The 21,932-nt window shown below is 35.8% G+C and overlaps 1 long non-coding RNA gene across 1 annotated transcript in view; it reads right to left on the bottom strand.

The window, feature by feature from the left end:
• Positions 1-3,267: 3,267 nt before the first annotated feature.
• LOC141546760 (uncharacterized) overlaps positions 3,268-21,932 on the bottom strand; it is a 35,851-nt gene continuing 17,186 nt past the window's right edge. Inside the window, exons 3-4 of the long non-coding RNA XR_012483415.1 lie at positions 4,722-4,772; positions 3,268-3,802 (exon numbers count right to left, since the gene is read on the bottom strand). This is a non-coding gene — a long non-coding RNA (uncharacterized LOC141546760). The remainder of the gene's footprint in view (positions 3,803-4,721; positions 4,773-21,932) is intronic.

Here is a 21,932-nt window from a genome sequence, read left to right as displayed (position 1 = left end):
TTAGTCTAACACAGCTGAGAAGTATCTGAAGTCATATTTGAACTCAGGTCTTCTTGACTCCAGTCTGATTGCTCTATTTACTGCATCATCATAAACAGTACCTACTTCACAAGATGGTTGTGAGGATCAAATGATATGATGTATGTAAAATATTTTGGAAACCTTTAAGTGCTAAGTAAATGTTAAACAACATTATTCTCTTGTTCTCAACTTTTTCCAAGTTCATAGAAATGTTCCTGTAACAAGTTGCCTGCCATACTTCTTTTATATTTAATGTTCTCAGGACTGTGAAAGAAATGGATAAAAAGAACTATTAAATCAGAACACTAGAATGTAAACTTATTTTCTTTAAAAATCAGCAAAAACACCTGCAATACAATTCCAATAGTGGGCAGAACAACAGAGATGATATACATCTAATTTTTTAGTCATGTAATTTTGATATCTTCTGCTAGGTCTCTACATTTTTGAAGCTTTTTGCTCCACATGGCTTGGAGATTTTGAACATTTATAATGTCAATCTCAATTGAAGATATTATTCTTAAATTTTTATAAATCAGTGTTACTACTGGACAAATGTGAACAAAACCTTCAGTTTTTGATAATGGTACAGTTTCTTTTTAAAAATTTTTCAATAGTGTTTTATTTTTTTTTCCAAATACATGTAGAGATAGTTTTCAACAATCATTTTTGTAAGATTTTGTGTTTCAAATACTTTTCCCTCCCTCCCCAAGATAGCAAGTAATCTGATGTAAGTTAAATATGTGCAATTCTTTTAAACATATTTCCATATTTATCATGTTGTATAAGAAAAATGAGATCAAAAGGGAAAAATATGAAAAAAGATGTGAAAATATTATACTTCAATTCATATTCTGTCTTCATAATTCTCTTTCTGGATGTAGATGGCATTTTCCATCCTAAGTCAATTGGAATTGGTTTGAATCACTGCATTATTGAAAAAAGCCAAGTCTATATAATTGATTATCACATAACCTTGCTGATACTGATAAGGTTCTCTTGGTTTTGCTCACTTAACTCAGCATCAGAATATGAAAGTTTCTCTAGGTTTTTCTGAACTCAGCCCACTCATCATTTCTTATAGAACAATAATATTCTATACATTCTCATCCATAACTTATTCAGCCATTCCCCAAATGATGAGTATCCACTTAATTTCCAGTTCCCTGACACTACAAAAAAAGATTGCTATAAACATTTTTGCACATGTGGGTGTTTTTTCCTCTTTTATGATCACTTGGGATACAAATCCAGTGGTGGTACTGCTGGATCTAAGGGTATGCACAGCTTTCTGATTTTTTGGACATAGTTCCAGATTCTTCTCCAAAATGGTTGGAACATTTCACAACTCCACCAACAATGCATTAGTATCCCAGTTTTCCCACATTTCTTCCAATATTTGTCATATTTTTTCCTGTTATCTTAGTCTACCTGAGAGGTATGAAATGGTAAATGGTACAGTTTTCTGATTAGGTTTTCTCTGATATTTTGAAGTGTATTTATGTACTTGAGAGATTTGACACTTATCAGTCTCTGAAATGTAGTGGTGTTTTTAATAATAAATCTAAGCACCAGTCTTGCTAGGTATCCAGTAGGTATTCAACTCTTATAGTACATAGTGCATATTGTAGTTTCATCTTTACTGTTGTTGTTACTATTAACATCATAGGATTTAAAGCTAGAATGACTTTTAAAGATTCTAACTTCTTTCTTTTATAGATGAAAGCACTGAAACCCAGAGATGCAATGTGAATTCACATAGCTAATAGATATATAGGCTGGGGTTCTGCATTTATTTGCACTAGAAATCAATTTGCAGAAAATTCACTTTTAAAAGCAGGCATACTCATGGAAAGAATTTTCCCAAGCTTTTTTCCTCTCCTTATCCCCCCTTTGTACCTCATGCAGTGTCTCTATATCAAAGACTATATAGGCCTTGAATGGCCTGAGGCAAACATACAAATGCATGTTGACATTTTAAACAGATCCTTTGAGCCTATAAGAAGACTGGCCTTGTGGTTGACTACTCCCTTTCTTGATATTCTATTCTCTCTTAGTTCTGTGAAGCTGCTATTTCCTACTAGTTCTTAACCTATAAGCTCTTTTTGTAGCAATGAGAAAGAACATTGGCTTTAGAATCAGAGAACTGTGGTTGAACTCCCTCCCCTAAAGTTTACTGTATCTGAGATATCAGGTAAGTCATTTTAACACATTTAGACTTTAGTTTTCTCTTCTGTAAAATGAGAGAGCTAGAAGAAATGGATTCTTCCAGCTCTAAATCTCCAATTCTTCTTGCTACCTAAATATAGACATTCCTCAAGATTGGGTCTGCCATTTAAAAAATTCTCTTCCTTGATAATTTGACTTAAGCCTGCAGACATATATTAATATATTATGTTTATATATATTATGTTAATATATATTATGTATACATATATATGTATATATATAATGTTAATAATGTAAATACACACACACACACACACACACACACACACACACACACAGAAAGAGAGAGAGAGAGAGAGAGAGCGCCAAGGCTCTAGCTTTGACGACACTCCTACTGTTGTTCAGAACAGAAGATGTACTGAAGATACATGTTTTCTTGATCATTATTTATTTTTATCTAAACAATAACAATGACAAAATAACTGTAACTTATTTTAAACTATAAATAATGGAATTTGCCCTGTAAAATGAAACCTCTTAGGACCATAATTTCATTCATTCTGAGTTTTATATTCAGATATAAGTATTAAGGTTTTTTAAAATGATTTAATATTTTTCCCTCGATTACATATCAATTTTTGACATTTTTCTTAATTTTGGCTCTAAATTATTTCCTCCTTTTTTCTTCTCTCCCCAATGAGAAGGAATGGAATTTTACATAGGCAATACATGTAAATAGACTTACATTTCCAACTGCCTAGAGGGTATCTTAAGTTAGATATCCCACTGGTATCTCAAACTCAGTATATACCAATCCAAATTCAAAAACTACCCTGACAAACCTATGTCTTTTCCTGACCATTGCAACCTTTGATGTCAATCATTAAAATAAGAAAAGAGAAACATCTTTAAAGATTTTGTCTCTTTTGTCACACACTCCCCAATATACGAAATCAAAAGTTTCCGACTTCATAATGTCTCGTGCATCTCTGCCTTTCTTCCAATTCCCAAAGCTACAACCTAGCAAAAAAGGACATGTGGACCACAATATGACAGACATACATTTTCTCTGGCTCCCATTAAAAGAAGAACAACAAAATAATAAGGAGGAGGAGGAGGAAAAGGAGGAAGAGGAGAAGAAGGAAAAGGAAGAAGAGGAAGAAGGAGAAAGAGGAGAAAGAGGAGCGAAGAGGAGGAGGAGTGTTAAGGACCATGCCTAAGTGAAGAGGCAGGTCAATTCTCTGAGAACCTCTACACCTGTGGATCATAACATCTAAAAGAGCTGCAAAGCAGTCTTTACTGACACAGGTATTGTTTGTGGACTGGGAATGAAATAAATTGGAGGCAAAGGGAAGAGGAAAGAGGGCAGACAATGCAATTGCCTCTCAGTGGAGAGGTCAGAGAACAGCAACCGCCTCTCAGTCTCATGTCATCATCATCCTTTCACGTGAAGAGATCCATTCTACAGTCTGAGTTAGACCTCCAGCAGTCACTGGCAGGTGGCTCCCATGTCACAACATATGGTGCCCGAATATAGGATACAAGAATTACAAGAAGAAAAGCATTTGAGAGCTTTTTGTGAGTAGGATCTTCCCAGAGTTCCTTTGGTAACCTGTGGGAAAGGAAAGGGAGAAGAGATCCAGTAAGACTTTTTTAGGTAGGATAATTAAATGGGCCAGCACATCAAAGGGCCAAACCAGGAGACTGATGAGAAACTTAAATGCCTGTTCTGACTATAGTCCTCTTCTCTGTTAGAAAGTTTGCTTACATGACATCTCACAAGATCAACACCTGCTACAACTCCAGAGGTAATAGTGCTGCTTGCATTCCTCAGTGTGCAGACTTAGATAACAGCAAATGCACAAACTTACTAACCATGCTGTGGGGGGGGGGGGAAATAATTGTGTCTAAAACAAACAAACAAAAAACCACAACAACAACAACAAAAAAAAATGGGGAATTGTTAAGAATCATGCCTAAGTGAAGAGGCAGGTCAATTCTCTGAGAGCCTCCACAAGCTATGAATCATAACATCTGAAAGACTTGCAAATCAGACTTTACTGACACAGGTGTTCCTTGTGGACTGGGAATGAAATAAATTAGAGGCAGAGGGAAGAGGAGAGAGGTCAGACAACGAAACTGCCTCTCAGTCTCTTTGTATCATTGTCATCCTCTCACATGAAGAGATCCATTTTGTAGGTTTGAGTTAGACTTCCAGCAGCCACTGGCAGGTGGCTCCCATATCACAACAGAAGAGGAGGAAGAGGAGGAGGAGGAAAAATAAGAATAAGAACAAGAAAAATTATTTTGAATTATATGTAGAATAATTGGAGCTTAATCCACAAGACAAGAAAATAAGAATTTTTCAAGATATGAATTAACACCAGAAAAGTATTTATTCAGCATCCTTCCCCTACTAGCATCAGGTAGAAATACACAACTGACCCATAGGTTTGTGCCCAGTCCCCAACTATGGGTAACACTAAATAGAGATAGTCCTTTCACTTCAGAAACATCTGCAACATTTGTACCTTTTTTCTGGTCTGGAGCTCCTCAAAACACCAACAATTCCATTTAACAATCTGAGGAGGGAGAGGAGAAGAAGAAAGGTGTTACCCTCAAATTGGAGAAGACCCTAGGTTAGAGGGCCCAAAATACTACAAGTGCTTTGTGTATAACAACCCCATAAAGCATTGTGAAATGGGAGTCTGGTGAATGCTTAGACCATCTATAATGTCATAATCCATATAGAAGATTCTAAGAGCCTGTTTCCAGGACACTGGAGAATTGGAACGTGGGTGACATTTTTAGTAGCCTATCATACAGTAGATAAGAGTTCCTAACAAAGAATCTGAAAGATCTGAGTTCAGATCTGACTTTAGATACTTATTAGCTGTATGATCCTGGGCAAGTCACAACTTTGTTTACCTCAGTTTCCTCAACTGTAAAATGAGCTATATCTTTACATGTCAGAAACTCCAGTATCTTTGTCAAAAGAACTTCAAAAGAAGTCATGAAGAGTTGGACACAACTGATAATAGCTGAACAACAGCGACGTGGTCAGGAGCAAACTTTTTCTTGTGGTTCAAAATTGTTCATGTTTTTAAAATGTTCCAACAGAGTAACAGGCAGGATTTAATTGGCAGTCTTGTTGAAAAATGAAAGACTGACCATGCAGTTATGGAAATGGTCCTAAGGATAAACTACTTTCTCCTTCCCTTAAAACATTTGATCCAAGAAATAGTTGTGGGGTTTGGGCCTTTATTCATTTATGGTTTTTTTGCGCTTAAGTACAAGAAGTAAAAGATCGGATATGACCTGGGACTCCAGCCTGGGATTCTAGAATCCAATAATCCAGTTTGGGTGTTACAACTAACCCAGTTTTGAGGAACAAGGCCCAGAAAATGATAACCCAGCTTGGCTTCAGACTTAAATTTGGTGGGATTAAGGCTGTATAGGAATTTAGCTAAACTAAATTGTAAACATAATTTCAGTCTTATTTCTCAATGACAGATGGTTTAGTGATGACTATATCCCTTAGATGTTATAGAAAGTATCGTATATTTTTCTTTATTATATCTTTGAAGTAAATGTTTCTTTGTAAAAGTGAATTCAATTTTAAATGTCTAGATGGAAGTAGAGTACTTATCATTGGTCCCTAGTAATAAAGGGACATGGCAGGTAGGAGTTTGAGTTTTGGCGTAATCAAAATTTGTTTGTGATCAATAATGGTCTCTAGCTCTCCCTTGGACACAAACTCTTTCCTCCTCCACAAGTCCGAGAGGTAAACCATCCCATGTTCCTCCAATTTATTTATGATTTCGTTCTTTATGCCTAAATCTTGGACCCATTTTGATCTTATCTTAGTATGTGGTGTTAAATGTGGGTCCATGCCTAGTTTCTGCCATACTAATTTCCAGTTTTCCCAGCAGTTTTTGTCAAATAATGAATTCTTATCCCAAAAGTTGGGATCTTTGGGTTTGTCAAACACTAGATTGCTATTTTTATTCACTATCTTGCCCTGTGAACCTAACCTATGCCACTGATCAACTAGTCTATTTCTTAGCCAATACCAAATGGTTTTGGTGACTGTTGCTTTATAATACAGTTCTAGATCAGGTACAGTAGACTACCTTCACTTAATTTTTTTTTTCATTACTTCCCTTGAAATTCTTGACCTTTTGTTCTTCAATATGAATTCTGTTGCTATTTTTTCTAGGTTATTAAAATAGTTTCTTGGAAGTCTGATTGGTATAGCACTAAATAAATAGATTAGTTTAGGGAGTATTGTCATCTTAATTATATTCACTCGGCCTATCCAAGAGCACTGAATGTCTTTCCAATTATTTAAATCTGACTTTATTTTTGTGGCAAGTGTTTTGTAATTTTGCTCATATAATTCCTGACTCTCCTTTGGTAGATATATTCCCAAATATTTTATACTATCGACCGTTATTTTGAATGGAATTTCTTTTTGTATCTCTTGCTGTTGGATTGTTAGTAATGTATAAAAATGCTGAGGATTTATGTGGATTTATTTTGTATCCTGCAACTTTTCTAAAACTCTGAATTATTTCTAATAGCTTTTTAGCAGAGTCTTTGGGGTTCTCTAAGTATACCATCATGTCATCTGCAAAGAGTGATAGTTTGATTTCCTCATTTCCTACTCTAATTCCTTGAATCTCTTTCTCGGCTCTTATTGCCGAGGCTAGAATTTCTAGTACTATATTGAATAGTAATGGTGATAGTGGGCAACCTTGTTTCACTCCTGATCTTGCAGGGAAGTTTCCAGTTTATCGCCATTACATATGATGTTTCCTGAAGGTTTTAAATATATGCTCCTTATTATTTTAAGGAATAGTCAAGTGTTTTTAGTAGGAATGGATGTTGGATTTTGTCAAATGCTTTTTCTGCATCTACTGAGATAATCATATGGTTTTTATTAATTTGATTATTAATATGGTCAATTATACTAATAGTTTTCCTAATATTAAACCAGCCCTGCATTCCTGGTATAAATCCCACTTGGTCATAGTGTATTATCCTGGGGATGATTTTCTGAAGTCTATTTGCTAATATCTTATTTAAGATTTTAGCATCAATATTCATTAAGGAAATTGGTCTATAGTTTTCTTTCTCAGTTTTCAGCCTACCTGGTTTAGGTATCAGTACCATGTCTGTGTCATAGAAGGAATTTGGTAGGACTCCTTCAATCCCTATTTTTTCAAATAGTTTATATAGCATTGGAGTTAGTTGTTCTTTAAATGTTTGGTAGAATTCACATGTAAATCCATCTGGTCCTGGGGACTTTTTCTTAGGAAGTTGGTTAATAGCCTGTTCTATTTCTTTTTCTAAAATGGGACTATTTAGACTACTTACTTCTTCCTCTGTTAATCTGAGCAGGCTATATTTTTGAAGGTATTCTTCCATTTCATTTAAGTTATCGAATTGATTGGCATAAAGTTGAGCAAAGTAGCTCCTAACTATTGTTCTAATTTCCTCTTCATTAGTGGTGAGTTCACCCTTTTCATTTACAAGACTAACAATTTGCTTTTTCTCTTTCCTTTTTTTAATCAGCTTTACTAAGGTTTGTCTATTTTATTGGTTTTTTCATAGAACCAACTCTTAGTTTTATTAATTAATTAATTCAATAGTTTTTTTTTTTTTTTTTTTTTTTTACTTTCAATTTTATTAATCTCCCCTTTTATTTTTTTAATTTCAAGTTTTGTGTTTGTCTGGGGTTTTTTAATTTGTTCCTTTTCTAGCAATTTTAGTTGTAAGCCCAATTCGTTGGCCCTCTCTTTCTCTATTTTATGCAAGTAGGCCTGTAGAGATATAAAACTTCCCCTTAGTACTGCTTTGGCTATATTCCACACATTTTGGTATGATGTCTCATTATTGTCATTTTCTTGGGTGAAGTTATTAATTATGTCTATGATTTGCTGTTTTACCCAATCATTCTTTAGTATAAGATTATTTAGTTTCCAATTATTTTTTGGTCTATTTTCCCCTGGCTTTTTGTTAAATGTAATTTTGATTGCATTGTGGTCTGAAAAGGATGCATTTACTATTTCTGCCTTACTGCATTTGATTTTGAGGTTTTTATGCCCTAGTATATGATCAATTTTTGTGTAGGTTCCATGAACTGCTGAGAAGAAAGTGTACTCCTTTCTGTGTCCATTTAGCTTTCGCCAAAGATCTATCATATCAAACTTTTCTAGTATTCTATTTACCTCTTTGACGTCTTTCTTATTTATTTTGTGGTTTGATTTATCTAATTCTGAGAGTGCAAGGTTGAGATCTCCCACTATTATAGTTTTGCTGTCTATTTCTTCTTGCAGCTTTCTTAATTTCTCTTTTAAGAATTTAGATGCTGCACCACTTGGTGCATATATGTTTAATATTGATACTGCTTCATTATTGATGCTACCCTTTAGCAGGATATAATGCCCTTCCTTATCTCTTTTAATTAGATCAATTTTTGTTTTTGCTTGATCTGAGATGAGGATGGCTACCCCTGCTTTTTTGCCTTTACCTGAAGCATAGTAGATTCTGCTCCACCCTTTTACTTTTAGTTTGAATGTATCACCCTACTTCAGGTGTGTTTCCTAGAAACAACATATAGTAGGATTCTGACTTTTAATCCAGTCTGCTAACCACTTCCTCTTTATGAGGCAGTTTGCCCCATTCACATTTATGGTTAAAATGGCTAATTCTATATTGCTTGCCATCCTATTAACCCCTGCTTATGCTTTTCCCCTTTCCTTCCCTCTTACCCCCCTACCCAATATTAAACTTGTGAACACCACTTGCTTTTCACAGCCCTCCCTTTTTAGGATCCCTCCCCCACCTTAAAGATCCTCCCCTTATTTTACCCCTTTTCCTCACAATTTCTGTATTCCCTTCTCCTTAGCTTACTCCTTCCCTTTCACTTTTCAATGAAGTGGAAGAAGTTTCACCATAAATAGAATATGTCTATTGATACACACTATGTTCATCTCCCTCCTCTCTTTCTCTCAGATATAATAGGTTACCTTTGCCTCTTCATGAGATGTAGTACCACCACTTTACACTTTTTTATGATATAATTTCCTTTCCACCTCTAGTTTCTAGGACAAATTATACATATGTTCTTTACATATTTTTTTGGCAGAAGTATAGTTCTCAAGATTTCTTTTTACCTTTTTAGAAATCTCTTGAGTTCTGTATTTGAAGATTAAACATTTTATGTAGGTCTGGTTTTTTCATCAAGAATAGATGAAATTCATTTATTTCGTTAAATGTCCATCTTCTTCCCTGGAAAACAATGCTCATTCTTGCTGGGTAAGTTATTCTTGGCTGCATACCAAGTTCCTTAGCCTCTCGGAATATCATGTTTCAGGCCCTTCGTTCTTTTAATATGGACGCTGCTAGATCCTGGGTTATCCTTATTGTGGCTCCTCCATATCTGAATTGATTTTTTCTAGCAGCTTCCAATATCTTTTCCTTTGTCTGATGGTTCTTGAACTTGGCCACTATATTTCTTGGCGTTTTGATTTTAGGGTCCCTTTCAGTAGGTGATTGATGAATTTTTTCAATGTCTATTTTACCCTCTGTTTCCAAAACGTCTGGGCAGTTCTCTTTGATAATTTCCTTGAAAATGGTGTCCAAGCTCTTTTTTTCCTCACATTTTTCAGGGAGTCTGATTATTCTCAAATTGTCTCTCCTGGATCTGTTTTCCAGGTCTGTTGTCTTTCTAGTAAGGTACTTCTTTTCAATTGTTTCATTTCTCTGGTTTTGCTTGACAACCTCTTGGTTACTCCTTGAGTCATTCATTTCTACTTGTTTGAGTCTAATTTTCAATGATGTATTTTCTTCACTCACTTTTTTTTATATCTTTTTGTAATTGTCCAATTGTGTTTTTAAGTGAGTTTTTTTCTTCTATGGAATTTGTTTCCATTTTATTTTTTAGAGAGCTGATTTCTTTATCCAGCTCATTAATCCTGTTTTCCAAGGAGTTGTTTACCTTTTCCAGCTCACTAATCCTGTTTTCCTTGGAGTTGTTTATCTTTTCCAATTCACTAATCCTGTTTTCCTTGGAGTTGTTTGCCTTTTCTAATTCACTAATTTTATTTCTCAATGATTTGATCTCTTTATCGACCTCAGGTGGATATCTTTATCTGCCTCAGGTGAGTCTCCATTTCAACCAATTCTACATTTTCAGTTGTAGAGTTTTGTTCCTGTCCATTACCTTTTGAAAATTTTTAATCTCACCCATTATGTTATCTGCTGGGGGGGGAGGGGGCAGCTAGGTGGTGCAGTGAATAGAGCACCAGCCTTGAATTCAGGAGGACCCGAGTTCAAATATGGTCTCAGACACTTAACACTTCCTAGCTGTGTGACCCTGGGCAAGTCACTTAACCCCAGCCTCAAAAAAAAAAAAAAAAAAAAAAAAAATTAAATAAATTAAAAAAAAAAAATGTTATCTGCTGCTCTTGTAGTTTCTAGAATCCAGTCACCAGTACCTGGAATTTTTATCTCTTCTTGTGAGCCTATGATGGTGGTAAAGGAGACTGAGAGGCAGTTGCTGTTCTCTGACCTCCCCACTGAGAGGCTGTTGCATTGTCTGACCTCTCTCCTATTCCTTCTGCCTCCAATTTTCCCACTCCACAAGCAACACCTGTGACAGTAAAGGCTGCTTTGCAATTCCTTCAGATGTTCACAGCTGTGCAGGCTCTTGAAGAATTGACCTGCCCCTTACAATGCACTTAGGCATGGTCCTTAACATCATTATGTACCAAAAATCCATATTCCTTAATTTAAGCTTTCAAAGCCCATCATTATCTGGCCCCAACATGACATTCCAGCTTGATTCTACATTATCCCTTTGTGTAATCTGAATTAAAATTTTTCTATCTACTTAGAATCTCTTCTTTTACACCTCTGCCCACTGAATCTTGCTCATGTTTCAAGGTTTTATGATGCTCTATGTTTCTGGAGCTCTAAGTCTTCCCTTTTTTTCCCCAGCTAAACAGTCTCTCTTCCTCCTCTGAATTGACTTTGTATTGTATTTTTTCTAGGTATTTACCATATTCTACTATGTATCCTTAGTACCTAATACAGTTTTTGGCACATAGTAAGTATTTGACAAATGCTTGTTAATGTCTTTTCTCCTTTTCTCATTTATTAACTCCTTATTAATAAGAAGCTTACTGGATTCTTACTGGAAAATAGTACCTGTTCTCAAGAAACTCACATTCAGGGGCAACTAGATGGTGTAATGGATGGAGCACCACCCCTGAAGTCAGGAGGACTTGAGTTCAAATCTGGTTTTAGACACTTAACACTTCCTGGGCAAGTCACTTAACCCCAATTGCCTCAGCACAAAAAAGAAACTCACATTCTAATTCACTGAATGATCATTGAATGAATATGTTGCAAAATTGCTTTGAGAAGTAAATAATATTGTATATATTCATAATATATCATTCATATTATTACATTATTCACAGTAACTCATGCTGACATACCACTTAAGGTTCACATAGCCTTTCCTTTTTTGATCCCATGAGTGTTGCAAGTTTAAAAAAAATTAATGAAAGAAAAAACTGAGGCTGACAGAGGCCTAGTTATATAGATAACTATGACTCAAACCTAGGCCCTCTGGTTTTATGCGCTAAGACTTTTTCCATCATGTCATTCTATCTCCCACACAAATCCAAACAAGCTCCAAAATCTTGAAATCTGTTCTTTGATACAGATATTTAGGACAAAAGACTCTATCTAGTGACATATCCCTTGCACAGATGAATATGGGAGATTCTCTTAATTTATTCGGCTTTTCTTTGCTGCCTGACTCCTCTTTATCATATTAAGAAATCTCAAGAGACTTGATGGACATAGTAAATCATTTCTGCCCTTTAAAAGACTATCTTTATATCTTGGCAGAAGCAGGAACTTAAGAACTGCATGAACAGTTTCCACAATCACCACTTCAGACATGTGCCTGATAATTAAAGGAGGTATGTTTGTTGGCTCACTGTAAATGTGGTCATAGCATCACAAAGAGACTAGGAGAAATCACTTTTTTTCTCCAAAAAAGGATATTAAAGCAAAGAATGCAACCAATTTTGGTTATTTTCTTGACAAATATTATATGTTCATGCATCCATATCTCATTACGTATGGGGCCCCCCTGCATGATCTGAAAACTTAGGTTTTTCTGGTAAAAGAAATTGTTAGTTTGCTTGAATTTTGTCAAGAGGCCACAGCAATTTGCAGAAATCTTTTGGTTGGGACAGCTAAGTGACTCAGTGGATAGAGCACCAGCCCTAAAGTCAGGAGGATCTGAGTTCAAATCAGACACTTAATACTTCCTAGCTGTGTGGCCCTGGGCAAGTCACTTAACTCCAATTGCCTCACCAAAAAAAAAAAAAAAATGCATGAATTAATGTATGCTGTGAAACCATCCCAGAGTGGCAAATTTTGTTAGCTATAGCTCCAAATTTTACACACAGGTACCCATTAAAGATAACATTATATAATTGGCAATGGATTTTTGAAGAAAAGGTTTCTAAAGTTCCTATTAAAGGACCAACTATCTTTACAGCTGCATCCAAACATAACATTTGTACTATATACTCTTGTGACTTAACTATAAAGAGAGTAGTCAAAACTCCTTTTCAGTCCACTCAGCAGAATGAATTGTGTGCAATCATGTTAGCTCTTACTTATTATCCAGGAGATGTAAATATAATATCTGATTTGGCCTATTCAGTAGCTGTGGTACAATGAATTGCCACAGCCCAAATAAAATTTGTAGCCTCTAAGATATATATATATAAAATCAGCTCTTTAAGGAACTTCAAGAGCAAGTGAGAAAGCATCCAGGTAAGATTTATATCTTGCATGTCCGCTCACATAGTGAACTTCTAGGTCCAATTTTTGATGGAAATTCAAAGGCAGATAGACTTCTAACCATGTTGGCCAATACTCCTTTATTTCAGGAAGCCCAAGAATCTCATTCTAAATATCATCAGATTGCTCAAGCTTTATGTTAGCAATTTGGGATAACAAAAGAGGAAACTAGGAGCATAGTAAAAAGCCGTACAGCTTACCTTTCTTTCCATGCTCTTATGCTCCCTCCAGGGAAGAACCCCTGTGGTTTGAAACCCAATGAAATCTGGCAAATGGATGTAACCTATTATAAATCTTTTAATAGTCTGTCTTTTCAGGATTTACTTTGCCAGCAGCAAAAGAAACAGCCTGAGTGGTCACTGAATTTCTTATACAAGTTTTTGCAGTCATGGGTGTGCCACAACCATACCTTCATATACTTCTAAACACTTTGCACATTTTTGTGTACAGTATCCAAATTCTACCAAATCCAGATTTTACACACCACTGGCATGCCTTTTAATCCTCAAGGTCAGACAATAGTAGAGAGAAGAAACAGAAATACTAAGATGTTCCTCCAAAAACAAAAGAAAGGGGGAGCCACAGGTAACTCTAGAGAATTTCTAAATTTAGATCTCTATACCATTAATTTTTAAATTTTCAATAAAGATGCACTGGCCCCAGCAAACAGATTTTATAACCCACCAGAAAGGTAGTGTCCAGTACAAGCAGCTCTATTATCTTTAGATAATTTCCAAGTGATATGGAGAGATCCAGAAAGTGGTAAATGGAAGGGACTAGATAGGTTAAGTGCTTGTGGGAGAGGGTTTTCTTGTATTTCTACAGATGGAGAAGGAATCAGATGGGTGACAATGAGCTGTATTCGCCTTGTCCATTGGAGAGAGACAAAAAAAGATAAAAACCTCAAAATAAAGGAGAAGACCTAAAAACATCTTACACTGAAAGAGCATGGCTGATAATGAGACAGTTATACAACTTCAAAACCAGAAGGAATCATTGGATTTCCTGAGATTAAAAATTGTTGATAAAACTGTTGCAGAACTTCAAAACCAGCAAGAATCATTAGATTCCTTAAGACATGATAAGACTGTTGCAGAATTTCAAAACTAGCAGGAATCATTGGATTTCCTGAGATGAAAAATTGTTGATAAAACTGTTGCAGTACTTCAAAACTTGAAAGAATCATTGGATTCTCTGACACATGAAGTAATGGGCAATAGATTAGTTTTGTACTATTTCTAGGATTTATAGAAATGTATAATTCCTCATGTTAATTCATGTTGTTTGTTACATCATTACTAGCCTGTGCTATTTTGCTATGTGCTTATGTAATAACTCCCATGTTGATGGATTTATGTATACCTGTTTCAGAAAGCAAAGAACTGGGCTTGGCAAACTTGGTAAATGATAAATAAAGACTGATCATCTCCTAATGAGCTTCTTCCACTTAAAGCAAGGCTGTAACTTTGTTATCTAAGGCATAAGAACCTGCCAAATAAAAAGTATCTATAGTCCCATAAATTGTTTCCATTGTGAACAAAAAAGAGATTGGTGAGGAGAACCTGGAAATGTTGAATGCACTTCCTGATCAGAAAAATAAAACGTAAGGACAAGCTGTGGCAGATAATATTTCTAGAAACATACTCCAAAGAGTTAGTACTTCAGTAGAGATCTATAGATATCAGAGGATGTTTGTGGAAGAGAAAAAAAAAGGTTTATAATTGTTTAATTCCACTGTGGCAATTTCTTGAAACAGATGGATAGCTACAATTCCTTCCTTCCCCCACCACCCCACCAAAAAAGGGGGGGTTGGGAAATCTTGGTACACAAAATTCTGATGACAAAACGGTTTAGATTACAGTGGTCCTGTTTAAATAGGGGGGCAGTTCACTGTCCTTCAGACTGTGGGAGGGCCGGACTATAGTTAAAAACAAAAGCTCACATTCTGTCTCCGCCCCTCAGCCCATTTGCCATAACCCAGTAGGCCACATAAACGTCCTCAGTGGGCCGCACCTGGCCAGCAGGCCGTAGTTTGAGAACCCCTGGTTTAGAATTTATAAGAAAAAGACTATTTCCTCCCAACATATTGTTGTAGTTTGTCCATTCTCAAAGAGAACCATCGCATCAGGGAGGTGATGCTGTGACATGCAAATAAATTGGATTTAAGTGAGGGAGGGCTATGCAAGGTCTACTGCCTCATTTTCCCCTCCACAGACATCTGAGTCCAGTATCCAGATATAGATCAGGAGGACTGGAGATGGTCCTGGATGTAATAGGAGATCTCAGTCTTTTTAAGCTAGGATCTTCAACAGGTCTCAGTTTGACTGAGGCCCTACCCATTCAGTGATTAAAGCTAGGTAGCAACTGAGGCAAAAATTCTCCTTTCGTCTAGTCAAAAAAAAAAAAAAAAAATCTAAATAAATGAATGAATGAATCTGTTAGGGATAGATACTTAGGGTTTCTGGTCAAAGTAGAAATGATTGTTATTTACATTTAATCTGAGTCAATCAGAACCCAAATAATGATCAAAGAGGGCTTGGCCTGATTGAATAATTGGCCCAACATGTCATTTCATTCATAATAGGTAAACCACACTGTTCAGAGCAACTGAACAGTTCTATAAAATATATTAGATTCACAGATACTGTATTACCTCAATGATTTGGGGTTTCATAGGTGTGGGTTCACTCTCTATCAATGTAGATTCTACTGTTGCATATTTGGAGATACATCCTATTTATAATATTAGTTGTGTTTTCCTTTTTTCCTCAAATTGAAAATTAGAAGAAACCTTAGAAAGAATCACATCTAATTTTTTTTTCATTTTACAGATTTAGAAACTGAAGTATAGAGAGGTTGTTTCCCAGGGTCAAATCACTATTAAGTATCTGAGGCAGGATTTGAACCTAGATTTTACCAACTCCAAAGCCTTTTCCCTATTCATTATACCATCATTGTGTTGTACTCAAGACAGGACTGGAAGTCAGTTCATTTGATTTTGAAGGTGACTTATAATGACACTCTGCCTCTTTTATATTTATTAAAAGATGTAGAAAACTTTCTAAAAAATGAATATGGCTGGATTTTCTATATGATGTTAGGCAAATTCTATTCTTCCTACCTTATTTATTACCTTTACACTTGCATAGTATGATTTCAGGGGCTTATCCTGAAATTTCTCCCCAACTCATTAACTTATACTTGAGGAGCCTCATATTTCAGGGCTGATTTTATTCTACATTATTTTATCAAAACCATGCATCAAATGTCTGCTAGTTAATGTTGCCAGGCTAGATATCAGGATTGTAGCAATAAGTGAAATAATGGCTATCCTTTCTATCACTGTTCCTAAAGGGCAGAGATTGTTTCATTTTTGTCTCTGTAGATCCAGCACTTAGCATAGTGGAATAAGGTAGATACTTATTAAATTCTGGTTGATTGATTGTTTCATATGCATTAGCTCATTTAAGCATGACAACAGCCCTGGGAAGTATAAACTCTGTTCTCTCCCTCTGAGAGGTTGGGAATTTAGTAAATGGGGAGGAAACACCCACATGTATATATGTATGTATTTATATATATATAAATTTATAATATAATATAATATAAATTATAAATAAATTTATTATAAATTATAAATAAAATTATATATAAATATATACATGTATATAATACACACACATATATACAGGTGGTACTATATGCATATCTATGTGTATATATGTATGTCATATACTTATATATATTTATATATACATTTTTAAAATTATATAACAAAAGTTTCACAATTTCTTAAATAGTTGATGGCACAATGGATAGATCACTGGGTCCAAAGTCAGAAAGAACTAAATTCAAATCCACTGCTGGGTGACCCTGGAAAATCTATCTTCTGTTTGACTCAGTTTCCTCAACTGTAAAATGGGGATGATAATAGCACCTATGGCATAAGGTTGTTATTAGGATCAAATAAGATAATACGCGTAAAAGCACTCAACTCAGTCCCTGTCACATAGTAGGTACCAGATAAATGCTTATTTCTTTCTCTTCTCTCCCTTAGGATACACTCTTTTTCTTTGTATATTGAAATGTTTGATTAAATTCACAATGAAAATTTTAATTTAGCAATAGCAAATATAGACAGACAGAGACAGAGACAGAGAGACAGAGAAAGATAGAAAGAGGAAGAGAGAGAGAGAAGGGGAGAGGGGGGGGGGAAGGGAGAGAGGGAAAGAGAGAAAGGGAGAGAATTAGAATGAGAATCCTCTCTGCTCAGGGTCCTGCTTCCCTCACTTCCCCTGAGTTCCACAATGACAAAGACCCAAGAAGTGAGAACTATCTTAGCTAGTAGAGGGTTTCTGAGGTCAAAGGAAACTCCTTATTGGTAAGAGTATTGGTAAATAAAGGAAGGCTCTACTATAAAGGTGCTTTTTGTCTTCTTACTAAATGGAAATCAAGCCCAGGGACTAATTTTGACAGATAAGCCTAAGCAAGCTGCCTGAGACTTATCCATCTTTCCCAGAAAGTAAACATTTATTTTGATGTATATGTGATGAGCAGACATATTTCATGCTATCATTTTGCATGGAGATGAGTTTCAGTTACCTCATTAGCAAAAACCGAGGGAGAATGACTTGCTCCTTTGCTGAAAACTGTAGTGAAGATGAGCGAAATGGCTATTTTTGCGAAGCATTCTGACCTTTTGAAGAAAGGTTCCATGTAAATTCCAAGTGGTTTTTATTTACTAGGCTTCTGCTATGAAGGTGTTTGGGCTAGATACTATAATTCCTTTATTACTATTCTAATGAGGGACTGGCCCATAGGACCTCCGTTCTTCTACTGTGACAGAAAATAATCTGCCTAGTGCCAACCTACAAAGAAGCTAAAGCTGGCTTTTTTTTTTGGCCAAGTATGATGATGGGTAATAGAGAAGTCTGACCTGTACTTCAGAGCATACATAGGTATTCTGTGACTATTTCCTGTCTTCCTACTGCAAGAAGAAAAGCCTTTTAATTGTTTAGTTAGAAGTGAATGTACATACAAAAGAATCCCAAACAAAGGAAAAGTTTTCCTCTGTCAGTTTTGAGTGTGAAAGAGGAAAATTTGAAAGAAGAGCTCCTCAGTAGTCATGAAGCTGGAAAAGCAGGAAAATTCTGCTTTTCTTTTTGTTATTTTTATTCTTTCCCATTCTAGGGCAAATGGATAATATGGAGAGAAAATGAAGCAGAATATAGTTTTTGAAGACTGAAAGAGCCACCAGAAGGTCAATTGTCCATAGGAGGGTTTGCTATCAGAAGAGGTCAAAGAGGAGCTTGAGGAGCAACCTGCTTGATACAATCCAGTAGTAAATAGATCCTGCACTTCAGGAAGTGACTTTTCTTTTACCTAAGCCTCATTCAGAAGTGAACTTGGAAGGAGAAATATTTTGTAATGATCACTTTAAATGAGAGCCCATTTTCTACAGAGAGAAGTATAGAGGGAAGAGTATTTCTGATGAGGTAATAGGGAACCTCAAAATGATGAGGTAACAGGGAACCTCAAAATGATGAGGTAACTTGAACCAAATCATGAGATAAATATCTAATAATGAGGTATATACCTCAATAGGATTAAGTGAGGTCTAGTGGCAGGATTCGGGGTACAGGAAGTCACATGGAGCTCCCCTGCAACCCCCCTTAGGATTCGGCGCAAGGATACAAAGTTAAATCAGGTCTAGTGGCGGCGAGAGTCCCCTGTAAATGAATTTACAAGCCCGAAAACCTAGATGGGTAAAAGATGTTTATTGCAGGGTTTGGAAGCTAGGTTAAGGTCTGGTTAGTAAAAGGCATTAGATAGAGGAAGATAAACGCCGAAAGCGGCGGGGACAGAGAATCTCTGATGCAAGCATCTTGGCTGGCATCTTTCAAATCTCTGAACCAAAGATGGTTCTAGTTTTGCTCTTTTTATCTGCTTGAAGAAGTAATGGGCGGAGCTCAGGTTAATTCCTAGAAGGCCAGATTTTTGGCGGGCTTTATCCAAGCCAGCTCAGATCCAGTGGGAGGCTGGGTACAAGCCCAGACTAGTTTGACCAGATCTTGTATCAAAGGTCCAAGTCCCAAAGGAAGTTGTAGATCAAACAGGAACATCAAGGGGCTACCGCCCTCAACATTTCTACTTTAGGAGGATGCTTTTGTACTTTGGGATTTGCTGTATCTTTTTAGTACACCTGCCTTTAAAAAAAAGCTAATCAATGTTAATTGGTTATCACTGAAATCAAGAAGCTAACAACTGGTTAACCTCATCTCTGGCTCTAATCACTGGTTAGATGATTGAAGAGATACTAAGCAGTATTGGTCAGTTGATATTAGGGAATCATGTTGAATGGAGTAGGCTAAGAAATAGGAAGACCCTTAGGAAGAAAGAGCTAGACTCTGAGAATCTAACTTGCCAATGTGAGTGGGGACTGGAATAATGATCCTGTGAACCTATAAATATTAAACTCGTTTAAGGCAAGAACCATTGAAAATGCATTGAAGTTACTGACAAAGGGTCTTGTTATTCAGGCATAGTAGAAATTTTGTATTTTGCTAACATTTAGAAGGTTTCTCTGGGATATGGGGCATTGTTTATATATCATTCAAATTCACTCCAAAACTGAAAAAAGGCATCTGGTCTCCTGGTGATCTTTATAAAAACATTCAAAAGACTTGGGAGTTGCTTTCAGGATATTTCTGGAGATCAACTTTGCCAGAAATAAAATATGCTTTCCAACAGACTCTGGATGTCCAAAATTTTCTTTTATTAGGTTTGTATCTAGCCCAAATTTTACATATTTACAAACTTACATATATGTTCATGAAGGATTCATTGGTTTTTCAATTAAATTTTATAAACATACATTAAGGTGCCACTATGGACAAAGATAAAAAGAGGAAAAAACAAAATAATATCTGACTTCAATAAGTTTATATTCTAATGGTGGGGGTGCTACAACATAAAAACATAGGTAAATGCAAAAGGCATACAAAGTATTTTTTTTCAACTGAGGACAGGAGCGGGGCAGCTAGGTGGTACAGTGGATAGAGCACCAACCCTGAAGTCAGGAGGACCTGAGTTCAAATGTGATCTCAGACACTTAACACTTCCTAGCCCTGGGCAAGTCACTTAACCCCAGCCTCAGGAGAAAAAAAAAAAAAAAGAATATGATTGTCCTATAAGAAACGACTAATAGGATGATTTCAAAGAGGCCTGGAGAGACTTAATGAACTAATGCTAAGTGAACTGAGTAGAACCAAGAGAACATTGTATACAACAATAAGATTATGTGATGATCAATTCTGATGGAGGAGGCTTTTTTCAATAGTGAGGTGATTCAGGACAATTCCAATAGGTTTGTGATGGAGAAAGCCATCTGCATCCAGAGAGTCTGAGTATGGCTCACAGCATAGTATTTTCACCTTTTTTGTTGTTGAATGCTTGCTTCTTTTTTCTTTCTTATTATTTTTTTCCTTCTTGATCTGATTTCTCTTGTGCAGCATGATAAATGTGGAAACATATAGAAAAATTACATGCTTAACATATATTGGATTACTGCTGTTTAGAGGTGGGGATGGAGAGAAGGGAGGAAAAAAATTGGAAACACAAAGTTTTGCAAGGGTGAGTGCTGAAAACTATTTTTGCATTTCTTTTGAAAATAAAAAGCTTTATTTTCAAAAAGAAAAGAAACAAGCTCTCCAAGACTGAACTTAATCTAAAATGTACACATGGGTACAGAGTATATTGAAATTCATGTGGGCCCAGCAGTGGCGATCTTTGATAATAGATCACCACAAAGCAAATTTAATAAATTCATTGATAATAATTTCATTACTGCCCTGGAACTTTAGAGAAAGTAAAGTTATTTATTCCTATGAAAAGCCTTATAGAACTTACTGAAGATAATATTTTTCAGAAGCTTGCCTTTATCCTTAGGATAACAAATCAGAATATTTGTAAATGGATTGAAAAGTTTGGTGCATAAAAAATAAATGCAAAGGATCAAGGGAACTGACTGACCATTCATGATATAATTAGAACAAGTTGCTGATAAATGTGTCACAAAAGGATTAGAAAAGTACAGATTTTTGCAAACATGCCATAACATTGAGTCTTTTTTTTACTGAGCTGTCTACTTTATTACAGCAAAAATATTAAGGAATGCTTCACCTTAAAAGAAGCAATTGTAACTGGTAAGAACTTTCTCTTCATTATGGCAGTTAGAAGGAACATATGTAGACAAAGGGCACAGGAGTGAGTTAAACATGAAGGATAATATCTAAAAAAAATTAAAGAGTGAGAGAAAAATATACTGGGAGAAAGGAAAGGGAGAGGTAGAATGGTATAAATTATTTGACATAAAAGGGGCAAGAAAAGAGAAGAAGGAAAGGGGAGAGGGAGTGAGTGAGCCTTACTCTCATCAGAATTGGCTCAAAGAGACAATAACATACACTCAATATGAGTATAGAAATCTATCTTACCCTGCAAAAAAGCAGGAAGGAAAGAGGATATGAGAAGAGGGGGGTGTGATGGAAGAGAGGACATATTGGGGGAGGGCATGGACACAAGCAAAACACTTTTGAGGAGGGAGAGAGTAAAAAGAGAGAGAATAGAATAAACAAGGGAGAAACACAGCAATAGTAATTATGAAAATAATTTTAAAGCAAGTGTCTCTGATGAAGGTTTCATTTCTCTGATGTATAAGGAACTGAGTCAAATTTAGAAAAAATAAGAGCTATTCCCCACTGATAAATGATCAAAAGATATGAACTATGCTCAAAGGACCATAAAGTCATACATATCCTTTGACTTAACAATACCATGTATCAATGAAT

This window comes from Sminthopsis crassicaudata, chromosome 6 (assembly GCF_048593235.1).
Source record: "Sminthopsis crassicaudata isolate SCR6 chromosome 6, ASM4859323v1, whole genome shotgun sequence".
NCBI lineage: Eukaryota > Metazoa > Chordata > Mammalia > Dasyuromorphia > Dasyuridae > Sminthopsis > Sminthopsis crassicaudata.
The sequence above is the reverse complement of the archived record's forward strand: the minus strand, read 5'-3'. Positions and strand labels throughout refer to the sequence as shown.